Below are 12,640 nucleotides of genomic sequence, written 5' to 3'. Positions count from 1 at the left end.
TGTAGCGGTCGTTATTGCCATGTCACTGGCACTGGCGTTCTCACTTGCAGCGGCCAGTTCGGCAGTTCGTTCTGTGTTATACCTCCTTTCGCGTGCGGCTCGTTGGCGTCATCTGCTGGTCCTCATCGGGGTCAGAATCCATGTACAGCCCTCAGATCCAGTAGCGCACTCGACTAGCCTCTCGAACTCTCTCCTTTCCTCTGCTACAGTTGGGAGAGGTGAAAAGGAGGCCGCCCGCGCTCCCGCCGGCGAGGCCGTTGATCTCCCCCGCCTCCGGTGGCCTTCTAGGCCTCGGATGTGAGGGGGATCTCCGGTTCTCTGCCCGGTGGTGTAGATTAGGTACTAGCTTGTCTAGGTTTGTGTTTCCAGGTAGGTGTCCAAGCGGCGTCGGCGAGGCGATGACGGCGGCGGCGCGATGAAATAAGTCCCTTCAGCTCCTTCATCGTCTCGATGATGCTTACTCCGGCATCGGCGTGGGGCTAGTGAGGGTGGGGTCCCATGGAGCGGGGTGCCTCGTTGACGCGAGGTTTCTTCTGGTCCTTCGTGACTCCAAGGTAGGAGTCGGCTTCCAGAGATTCCAGCAAGGTATGTCTGCGAAGCTCTGGAGGGGGATGGCTGCTGGTTTGTTGGTTATGTGGTGGGTGGATCTGGACTTGTTCTTTGCTGTTCGTCGGCGAGGAGGGCGGATCCACGATCAAAGGAGCTTGGGGTGTGTCCCCGACCGATGCGCTTTCTTCGTTCTCTTCTATTGCGGCTCGATTCAAAGCTTTGCAGCGATGGAGTTCTTTTTGACCTCGGTGTTCACGTCGTCTTCTTTTGGCCCTGACCATGGGCGGAGGAAGGCGGCGGCGACGGCGACGTCTGGTGGCCACAGTGTGTGCAAAAGATCTGCTGGACCTAGTTGTAATTTTCTTTTTTGTCAAGGTCTTTTGTGCAAATGTATGTGGACAACTGTTTCCTCTCTATGGTTCTAGTAGGTGCCTGTATGGTCCTGGTCTTGTACACATATGATGTTGGTATAATACAGGTACTGTTTTATCAAAAAAGAATCCATGTACAGCAAGCATTCGCTGAAATGCAGAGATCTACCGTTGTATTCATGCCATGCAGTTATGATGCCATGGCCTGAATCTTTCTTGCTGATCTCCTCCTTATCAGCAGCAAATGCTGGTTGTGGTAATCTTTCTTAGACCGTCCGTCCTTGTTGCGGTCCTGATCAAGTAATCCGACCAAGGACAAATGACCAGTAGGCCACGCCGGCACCGGCGCCATGCTATCGCTTCTCCCCCAGGAAAATACACAGTGGAATATACTCTGCGAGATGCTGATTACTCTGGTCATCTTTTGTCCTGCACCTTGGTCGCTCCCCTACCCTTTTGTCGTCGACGGATTCAAACGGCGAGGCTGTGTTTATTTGGCGAAAAAGTTTGGATTTTGGTACTTTTGCTGATTGTGATAAAGGGTCCAAAATTTTGAACTAGAAAATTTAAGGACTGGACTCTAATCTTATATAATTTTGAACTAAAATATTTAAGAGCCTTGTTGGATTGTAAAGAGGCCACTAGGGCCATGGCCCACTACCACCCCTAACTATAGCACATTTCGTTATTATTTGACAATTAATGCTCAATCATAAACTAATTAGACTTAAAAGATTCATTTTGTATGAAACAATTATACTGTGTAATTAATTATTTTTTCAACTGCATTTAATGCTCCATGTATGTGTCCAAAGATTCGATGTGATGTGTACTCCAAATTTTTTGAGAACTAAACATGGCCTATCCGCGTATCTCCTCTTCGGCTCTTCCATTCGTGTGCCATCTTTGAATGAATGTGCAAGTGTTGGCCCTCCAAAAGAAAAACGAGCTTTGTTTTTGGCATGAACATAGATTATTGGCATACAAAACGTAAATAAGCAGGTCAGCAGTGGGGAATATGCTCTGAGATATCCACCATTGCCGGGCTAAAAGCCCAAAGAGAAGGGAACAAGAACTTTGCTTTGTTGCCTGCGGCGGCAACCTGCACTTTGCTTTCACCCACGTCACCAACGTTTTACTTAGTCTGCAGAACGCTATCAGCAGGTTCGTTTGCGCAGTATGAATAGCAATGCCACAGCTTGAAAGATTGGGATTTGCACGAACCGTCGCATTGTGATTTTTTAGTTACGTTTGAGTGAATGGAAACAAATCGCATTGCCATTGTTTTTGAAGGAACATGGACAAAAATCCTGCCATTCTTTTTCCAAGGGAAGGGAACAAAAAAAAAATCCTGCCTTCGATCACCTCATCTCCCATATAAATAGACCAACTCTCCATCCTGATACGCATCGTCTCATGCACAGCATTTCCATTCCACGCGTTAGCTAAGTTGCTGGACTAGGAGTGTAACGAGCAGCGCATGAAGTTGCCGGCCATGTGCACCGAGAACTACGACCCGTGCTACCCCGACCAGCTGGTGGTCGACCGCTACCTCCCGGTATGGGCCAAGCTGCCGGTGTTCGCCGCCAAGCCGGCCTTCATCTGGGCCGACGACGACGCGGCGTCGTCACGCACCGCACTGACCTACTCCCAGCTCGACTCTGCCGTCGAAAGCATGGCGCGCAACCTCCTCGGCACCCTACGCGTCGTCACACACCGCACTGACCTACTCCCAGCTCGACTCTGCCGTCGAAAGCATGGCGCGCAACCTCCTCGGCACCCTCCGCCGGGGCGACGCCGTCCTCGTGCTCGCCTCGCCGGGGCTCCGCCTCGTCAAGCTCCTCTTCGCGTGCCAGCGCGCCGGGCTCACGGCTAAGGCTGGATGTCGAGCCGGCTCGGCTCGGCTCAGTTCGAGCTGGCTCGTTATGGTAACGAGCTGGCTCGGCTCGGCTCGTTATCTGGCCGAGCTGAAAGTCAGGCTCGGCTCGGCTCGTTTGGCAGCTCGAGCTGGCTCGTTTGGCTCACGAGCCAGCTCAAAAAAAAAACCCAGCCAGCTAGCACTAGCAGAGCCAGATGCCTCCATGGCTGCGGGGTGGTGGCGCAACAAGATGTCCAGGGTCTTTCTCCATGGCTGCGGAGAGAGGGGGGCCTGCAGCTGGAGGAGCCGTCGTCGCGCCGAGCAGGTCCAGCGGGGGCGCGAGGGCCCAGGGGCGCCGGCCCTCGGCTGCGAGGCGCGCCGCGCGCAGGGGCGCCGGCCGCGAGGCCGCAGGGCAAGGCGCCGGCCCCGGCCGCGAGGCGCAAGGGGCGCCGGCCGCGAGGCACACAAGCGCGCCGTCCCTCGGAGGCGGGTCGTCGGAGGGGCGGGCCGGGCTGCCGGGGACGACCGGACGGGCGAGGTGGCGGGGCGAGGTCCGGGGAGGCGACGGGCGAGGCGCCGAGGCCGTAGCCCGCAGGGAGGGCGCCGGCCCCGGCTGCGAGGCGCGCCGCGCGCAGGGGCGCCGGCCGCGAGGCCGCAGGGCAGGGCGCCGGCCCCCGGAGGCGGGTCGTTGGAGGGGCGGGCCGGGCTGCCGGGGACGACCGGACGGGCGAGGTGACGGGGCGAGGTCGGGGGAGGCGACAGGACTCGCGAGTCGCCGCCGCGCAGAGGTGGGAGTGGGAGTGTGGGACTGGGAGAGCCGGAGAGGTAGGCTTAGGGTTTCACTTTCATCGAGTCGAAGCTGGGCTGCTGGACCGGCTAGATTTGAGCGTTGGCTGGTTGCGGCTCGCGAGCTGGCTCGATAAGAGACCGAGCCAAAACTTTGGCTTGGCTCGTTTATATTTTTCTACGAGCCGAGCCGAGCCACTAATGAGTCGAGCCGAGCGAGCTACCGAGCCACGAGTTTTTCATCCAGCCTTACTCACGGCGGTGCCCGTCATCCCGCCCGACCCGGCAAGGTTCGGCCCCGCGCACGCGCACCTGCTTCGCGCCGTGTCGCAGACGAGGCCGAGCGTCGCCATCGCCGACGCGCGCTACATCGACGCCGTCACGAGGACGGCCGCCGCCGCCGCCGCAGGGGGAGAGTCCGGCCGCCTGGCTGCCATGCTGAGGAGCCTGCGCTGGCTCGCCGTCGGCGAGCTGGAGCGGGAACGCGGCAGTGGTGGGCCGGGATCGGCGGTGGGGTACGTGGGCTGTGGGCAGGACGACGTGTACTTGAGGACTTTTTTCCTTTTTATATTTAAAAAAATTTCAAAAATATATGGCCATTTCAATAAATTGCAAAAATAACCCCTTGCCGCCCATTTGGGGGGCGACAGGCACCTATCGCCCAAGCAGTGGGCGACATGACCTTTTTGTAAAATTTTTTTATTTTCAAACAGATCCTTGACGGGGACGCGACGGCAAGGGGGCCGGTCGCCCGTCCCACGGGCGACAGGGTGCATGGCTCACGAGCTCGAGCTCCAGTGGACGACGCACGCAGGCATCATGTCACTCGCTGCTGCTCAGGCCTAGTTGACATGTCAGGGTCAGATGAGAGGTCAGCAGCTAGCTTCTAGCTCTGCATGCCTGAACGGGGGAGATCTAAACGGGTATGTAAACGGGGAGGTCAGCAACTTATAATTAGTATGTAGGATTTGTTTGGTTCTCCGTAAAGTTTACGGGAGATCTTTTTACATTTGAAGTATTAAATATAGACTAATTATAAAATTAATTATAGAACTAGTTCGTAAACTTCGAGACGATTTTTTTAAGATTCGTAAACTAGTCCGTAGCAATTTAGTGTCTAATTATGGTATAATTAGGCTCATTAGATTCATCTCGTGATTTACAAACAAACTATGTAATTAGTTTTTTTTATTTCGTATAGATTTAATACTCCATGCATGTAAGATTCCCTTCGATGTGATGTTTTTGGGTGTAAAATTATTGTAAGAGAACAAAACCGTAGATTGTAAGACATGATCATAAACTATGCAATTAGTTTTCTATTTCATTTAGATTTAATATTCCATACATGTAAAATTTCTTTCGATGTGATATTTTTAGGTGTAAAATTTTTGTAAGAGAACAAGGCCGTAGATTGTAGGACATGATCATATTGTGGATGGTGGATGGACTGAACAAGAACAATCCATGGATGAGCCATGGAGTCGTCACCCTGTTCCCTGGGTGTAGTAGCTAGCTAGAGCACTATTGGCCAGACGACAGCCCAGCATTGTCATCTCCCCCGTTCAGGCATGCAGAGCTAGAAGCTAGCTGCTGACCTCTCATCTGACCCCCAACATGTCAACTAGGCCTGAGCAGCAGCAGCGAGTGACATGATGCCTGCGTGCGTCGTCCACGGGAGTTCGAGCTCGTGAGCCATGCACCCTGTCGCCCGTGGGACGGGCGACCGGCCCCCCTGCCGTCGCGTCCCCGTCAGGGATCTGTTTGAAAATAAAAAATTTTACATAAAGGTCCTATCGCCCATTGCTTGGGCGACAGGTGCCTGTCGCCCCCAAATGGGCGATAGGGGTTATTTTTGTAATTTATTGAAACGGTCATATATTTTTGAAAAAAATTTTAAATATAAAAAAGAAAAAGCGCTGTACCTACCTGATCCAGTACACCTCCGGCGCGACGGGCGTCCCGAAGCCCGTCGTGGGTCACCGCGGGCTCGGCGGCCCACAACGTGCGGGCCGCGAGGAAGGCCTACGACCTGTGCCCCGGCAGCGTCGTCGTGTCGTGGCTGCCGCAGTACCACGACTGCGGGCTCATGTTCCTGCTCCTCACCGTCGTCGCCGGCGCCACGTGCGTGCTGGCCGCCCCCGGCGCCTTCGTCCGGCGGCCCCAGCTCTGGCTCGAGCTCGTCACCGAGTTCAGGGCGACGTGCACGCCCGTCCCGTCGTTCGCGCTGCCGCTGGTGCTCCGGCGCGGCCGCTCGGCGGCGCACGGCCGCCGGCCGCTTGAGCTCGGGAGCCTGCGCAACCTGATCCTGATCAACGACCCCATCTACAAGTCGCGCGTCGACGAGTTCGTGCAGGCGTTCGGCCGCGACGGGCTGCGCGCCACGTCCATCTCGCCGTCCTACGGCCTCGCCGAGAACTGCACGTTCGTGTCCACCGCGTGGCGGGGCGCGTGCTCTGACGATGACCTCCCGTCGTACATGAGGCTTCTGCCGTCGGCGAGGCTGTCGCCGCCGCCGCCGCCGCCGCCGTCCTCGGGTGATGTGTGGCCGGAGATCGAGATCGCCGTCGTGGACGAGGAGACTGGCGAGCCCGTGGAGGACGGCGTGGAGGGAGAGGTTTGGGTGTCCTCGCCGAGCAACGCGTCGGGGTACCTCGGCCACCCGTCGGCGAGCCGCGAGGTGTTCTGCGCGAGGGTGCCGGGGCGGGCCGGCACGTGATTCGTGCGCACGGGCGACCGCGGCGTGGTCAAGGGGGCAGAGCGTTACCTGTACGTCGTCGGCCGGAGCGCCGACGTCATCGCGCTCGACGAGGGCGGGCGGCTGCGCCGCGTGCACGCGCACTACGTCGAGACGGCGGCATTCGGCAGCGCGCCGGATCGCCTGAGAGGCGGCTGCGTCGCGGCTTTCACGACGTCGTCGTCGACGCCGCGGTCGCTTTCGCAAACCGACGTGGCCGTCGTCGCGGAGCTGCAGAAGGGAGGCGTCGGCGATCACAGGGAACTCTGCGACCGCATAAGGGAAGCAGTATTGCGAGAAGAAGGGGTGAGGGTTGGGTTGGTCGTGCTGGTCGACGGTGGCCAGATGCCCAAGACGACGTCGGGGAAGCTGCGCCGCGGGGCGATGAGGGAGATGCTGCTCGCCGGGAAGCTCCGGGTGGTCTTCCAAGCACGGTACGATGACGGTGACGGCTCGGTGGCTGGGGTAAGAGGAAACGAAGGGGAGGCCATGGCGGAGGCGTCGGCAGCTGGTTGGCTGGCAGGAGAGGGCGGCGAGACTGACATGTCCACCGCCTTTGGGAGCGCGAGCCGCCGTCTACGCTTGCAGTCGTTTCTGTGATCGAAGCTTTGGTTGCATGCGGCATGCCAATTGACAACGTGGCAAAGGGGCCACTGATTGTGATTATCATCTACGATGTGACACCCTCCACGATGTTTACATACTGAATTCTCTGTTGCATGGGTCAAGATCATGTGTGCCATTCATACCATCCTGCTAGCTTCCGGATTTGTGTTAAGAAAAGAACTAATGGCTTGTTTATTTAGCCAGTTGCTTTTCAGAAGCTGTCTTCAATAGGGTCTTGTAAAAAAATTTACCTTTATTTTTTATTTTTGAGAAACACAGTACAGACGCAGACGCTCACAAACACGCACCCATACTCATCCCTATGAATACACGCACACAACCGTACCCCTATGAGCACCTCCGAGAGACTGAGCCGGCAAATCCTCGAGATTGACGAAGTCACCACAGACGCTCCGCTGTCGACGGGAACATCGCCTACCATTGAAATCACAAATGCCATTAAATCCTAGAAAATTCGCTCCCACGGGGAGTCGAACTCAGGACCTCAGATGCTATTGAGGCTCTTGTAACCACTAGCTAGAGGCCCTTTCGCTAAAAAAATTTACCTTTGGTGAGCTGAAAGACTGTACTTCTTGTAAAATGACTTCTGAATGAATTAATAAGTTGTACAGGACACAGTGACCTCAACAAAACGTCCTACGTAAGCCAACGAATGCATCTTCAGTCCTGCTCTTCCAATAAAATGTACCTGTTGCTTTTGGCTTTTGGCCATGTGGCAAAAGCAAAAACTAATTAAGCAAGACCTCTCGTGCTATGCAATGTAAACATATTTCCGTGGATCATTTTCTTTGTGATTCCTTCAACCTATTTCCCCCTTCCCGCAAAGAATGCAATAGAAAGCAGATTAGTGGTGAAGCAGAACGACTCATACACCTCTAATTATGAAATGGAGTCTGTTTCAAGTGGGTGCCACGCGAAATGGAGGGTGCGTACCCAAGGATACATTTCACCACCCATGGATCTGGCTATTGGGTGAATGCAATTCGGTCCAGCAAGGCTTTGGAAAGACGTGTCCGCTTCAACTGTTGGTTGCAATCATGGCGCTAAGCTAAGGGTGTGTTTAGAAACTTTAGATTTTTACCCGTAAAAATTTTGAAAGGAAATGTTGCTATCATGAAGTACTAAACGAAGTCCATTTACAAAACTTTTTTGCAAAGATGGGTTGTAAATCACGAGATGAATTTAACGAGCCTAATTAATTCGTGATTAATTTATAATTAGCGGATGGTCACTGTAGCATCACTGATGAAAATCATGAATTAAGTAAGCTCATTAGATTCGTCTCGCGATTTACAACCCATCAATATACAAAGTTTGTCAAATAGACTTCATTGAATACTTCATGCACAAACTACCCAAAGAATTGTCTGATCATAACCCCCTCGTATTGACTTCTTCTCAAAAACAATCAATGAGGAAACTTACTTTCAGATTTGAGCTGGTATGGCTCAAGGATCCCTAGTTCCTCTGTAAGCATCTAGGCCCTCTAGGTATGTTTCGGTGATTAATGACAACCATTATTGTGACTAATGAATTTGTGCAGCTTAATAAAATATTATCGCTCATTTGGTCATTTGTTAAAGAGGCCCCTCAATTTCATTATTCAAAAAGGCGATCTCGGTATTTAACTCAAATATATATCAAGACTAAGGATCTTTCTAGTCCTAAGTGTCGTAAGGTTGAGAAGGACACTTAGGTTAGTATAGGTTTTATAGTTTTGTAGTGATCGCACTATTAAGAGGGGTTAAGGCCAAGTAACTTGAGCATGGACATGGTCAATTAAAATTGGATGCACACTATGGTCACTCAGGTTCTAAGAAGTTCAAATAAGTGGTTTTCAACTTATATCTCAAGAATATTTGAATTTCATTCAAGACTCAAATCAGAAAAGTCAAAATCAGAAAAAGTCTATACACTGGTTTAACCGACGACTCCATTTTTCTATACGTCGGTTAAACGCAGTTAGCAGAGTCTGGACAAGTACATACACCGGTTAAACCGACGATGTTTGAAATTAACGTCGGTGCAGTTGTCCAGAAGATTGGTTTTCCAGGGTGTTTCAAGATTATATACACCGGTTAAACCGACGATATTTGAAATTAACGTCGGTGCATTTGTCCAGTGAGTTGGTTTTTCGAGGGATTTCAGAAGTTATACTCACCGGTTAAACCGACGATGGATTTGAGTTGACGTCGGTGCAATTGTCCAGAGGGTTGGTTTTTCGGTTGATCAGTGGACAACTACACTCACCGGTTAAACCGATGATACGTCGGTTAATCTGCCCGAGTTGTAACGGCTAGTTTCCAAAAGGGGCAGTTTGCATTCATCGGTTAAACTGACGCTGACAATTGGAGGATCGTCGGATTAACCAGCGTTGCGTGAACAAAAATATCACTTGTTTAGAGCTAAGTATGATTCCTTTAAGATGCTAGCTCATGAAAATTGCAATGATATGTATTCTCGCTTGAATGTCATTGTCAAGGACATTAATGCTCTTGAAGTATGTAAAATTGACAGTGGCTCCATCAACCGCAAGATTCTCATGCTCCTTCCGAAGCCCAAGTACAACATCATCAATGCTATGCTTCAAAAGTAGAATCTTGATACGGTGGAAGTGGGAGAGCTTGTGGGCGAAATTCGCGCTCATGAAATGGGTATCCTTAGTATGTCCGAAGAGCCAACTACAAGCAAGTCAATCGCTCTCAAAACCAAGGCAAACAAGCCCCGCAAGCTCAAAATGATCAAGCAAGAATCAAGCCCAAGCAATGAAGAAGAAGACCATCATGAAAACTCATCCGATGATGAAGATGGAGAACTTGCTCTCATGATGAGAAAATTCACACGCTTGAGTGACAAGATAAACAAGAAGGATTATAACTTTGACCCTAAAAGAAGAATGTTCCGGCCAAGGGAAGATGTCAAGTACAAAACATGCTACAATTGTGGAGAAAAAGGTCACATCTCTCCCGATTGCCCCAAGACGGACAGAAGAAAGAAGGACAACAAGAGCAAACATCGCCATGACTCAAGCGATGATGATGAAGATGAAAAGGAGCTTTGGAAGAAGAAGAGCCATGACAAGAAGACCAAGCTCTTCCCAAAGAAGAAATGCCACACCAAGAGAAGCTTCTTGGTGGAAAAACAAGAATGGGTGACCGATGTCTCATCAAGCGAAGATTCAAGTGATGAAGAAGACATCGTCACCATCGCTCTCACAAATGAAGAACCATCGCTACCTCCACCGCCCATGTGCCTCATGGCCAAAGGTAACTCTAAGGTATGTGAGAGTGAAGATGATAGTGATGATGAGCTTTACCCTTATGAATTTACTAACCTCATTAATGAGTATACATCCATTATCAAGAGGGAAAAGGGCAAAGTCAAGATTCTTGAGAGCACTCATGCCAAGTTAGAGCTTGCCCACTCCGATTTGCTTGGCAAGTACAATGACTTGCTCAAAAAGCACAATGAGTCACTTGTACTTGCTAAGCAAGTTGAAGAGAGCCACAAAAAGCTTAAACAAGAGCATAGGAGTTGGCTCACAAATATCAAGAACTTGAATTTTCCTATGAAGCAATTGACCCAAGTCTTGAGAACTTTGTCAATGAAACTATTGAAAAGGTCAATGCTTCTACTTCATGTGATGACCTACTCATTAATGCAAGTGCTACTAATATTGTACCCGAGCTTGCTCCTTCTAGGGAAAAAGAATTGATGGATCAAGTGGCAAGCCTCAAGAGTAGTGTGGAGAAGCTCTCAAGAGGAGAATACATCCACAAGGAAATTCTCTTCAACAATGCTCGTGACTATGGCAAGAGAGGTCTTGGTTCATTTCCGGAGCCAAATCAAGGCACTACTCCTTCTCCGGAGATCAAGACTAGCTTCATCAAGGAAGTTGGTTCATATTACCAACATTGCCAAGTCACCGGGCACCACACTAGGGAGTGCACCTTACCATCACGCCCTCTTCCCACTTTACCAAAGAATTACTCATCAATGTTTCAAAATAACCATTTTCTTTCGAGTAAAGTGAAGGGCAAGGTGAAGGCCAAATTCATTGGCAAAATCAATAAGGAGTCAAAGAAGAAGCTCCCCAAGCAACTTTGGGTCCCAAAAGCTCTTGTCACACATGTGCAAGGCCCAAAGCTTGTTTGGGTTCCAAAAACTCAAAAGTGAATTCTCATGTGTGTAAGTGAACTACAAAGCCGGTGGAAAACATTGGGTACTTGATAGCGGTTGCTCTCAACACATGACCGGTAATGATAGCATGTTCACCTCTCTTGAAGACCCCGGCGATCATGAACATGTCACCTATGGTGATAACTCAAGGGGGAAAGGTTTAGGTTTGGGTAGAATAGCAATTTCAAAAGATTTATCTATTTCTAATGTCTTGTTTGTAGAAGCACTTAGTTTTAATCTTATTTCTATTGCTCAATTATGTGATCTTAGACTAACGTGTACCTTTGACAAGAATGGTGTTGTAGTAACTCCTGAAAAAGACAAGTCATTGGTATTCACAGGGTTTAGGCATGGCAACATTTACTTGGATTTCTCATCAAAGCAAACAAGCTCCATGACATGCCTCTTCACCAAGTCGTCTCTTGGGTGGCTTTGGCATAGAAGAATTGCTCATATTGGCATGAGTAACCTCAAGAAAGTCCACAAGAGAGGGATGATCACCGGCTTGAAGGACGTCACATTTGACAAGAACAAATTATGTAAAGCATATCAAGCCGGAAATCAAGTTGTAACACATCATCCCATCAAGACGATGTTGTCTACCTCCAAGCCGCTCAAGCTACTACACATGGATCTTTTTGGTCCAACTACATACAAGAGCATTGGTGGTAACCTCTATTGCCTAGTAATAGTTGATGATTTTTCACGTTATACTTGGGTCATGTTTCTAGGCGATAAGGGTGAAACTCCGAAAGTCTTCAAGACATTTGCAAGAAGAGCTCAAAGGGAGTACAACTCTCCAATTGTGAAGATCCGGAGTGACAACGGCACCGAGTTCAAGAATATGAAGATTGAAGAATGGTGCGATGAAGGGGGCATCAAGCATGAGTTCTCTGCCACCTACACGCCTCAACAAAATAGAGTGGTGGAAAGAAAGAACAAGACACTCATCACTCTAGTAAGAGCAATGTTGGATGATTATGGCACGCCCGAGAAGTTTTGGGCGGAAGCAATCAATACGGCTTGCCATGCATCCAACCGAGTGTATCCCCACCAACTCCTCAAGAAAATGCCATATGAGCTCATCACCGGGAAGAAACCAAATATATCCTACTTTCGAGTCTTTGGTTGCAAATGCTTCATTTATAAGAAGAAAAGGCTCGGTAAGTTTGAGAGTAGATGTGATGAAGGATTCTTTCTTGATTATGCATCAAACTCCAAAGCATATAGAGTATTCAATCAAACCTCCGGGTTAGTTGAAGAAACATGTGATGTGGAGTTTGATGAATCTAATGGCTCCCAAGAGGAGGTTGTTGACTATGACAATGTAGGTGATGAGGAGATTGATGAAGCTTTGAAGAAGATGTCAATATGGGATATCAAGCCGGAAGAGGTGCATGAAGGCAATAATCAAGGGGATGACCTTCCTCGTCTACACCAAGCACCTCCATGGCACCCCAAGTGGATGAAGATCAAGAAAAAGATGATCCAAAATCTCAAGAAAATGTGCCAACACCAACACCCCAAGTCCAA

At 50.3% G+C, this 12,640-nt stretch overlaps 1 pseudogene; it reads left to right on the top strand.

Annotated features, from left to right (window-relative positions):
- Positions 1 to 2,165: 2,165 nt before the first annotated feature.
- On the top strand, positions 2,166 to 6,901 carry LOC120701238 (annotated as a pseudogene).
- Positions 6,902 to 12,640: the final 5,739 nt, after the last annotated feature.

The sequence above is a fragment of the Panicum virgatum genome, chromosome 3K (genome assembly GCF_016808335.1).
Source record: "Panicum virgatum strain AP13 chromosome 3K, P.virgatum_v5, whole genome shotgun sequence".
Lineage (NCBI taxonomy): Eukaryota > Viridiplantae > Streptophyta > Magnoliopsida > Poales > Poaceae > Panicum > Panicum virgatum.
Note: the sequence above shows the minus strand (reverse complement) of the source record. Positions and strands in the feature narration are given on the sequence as shown.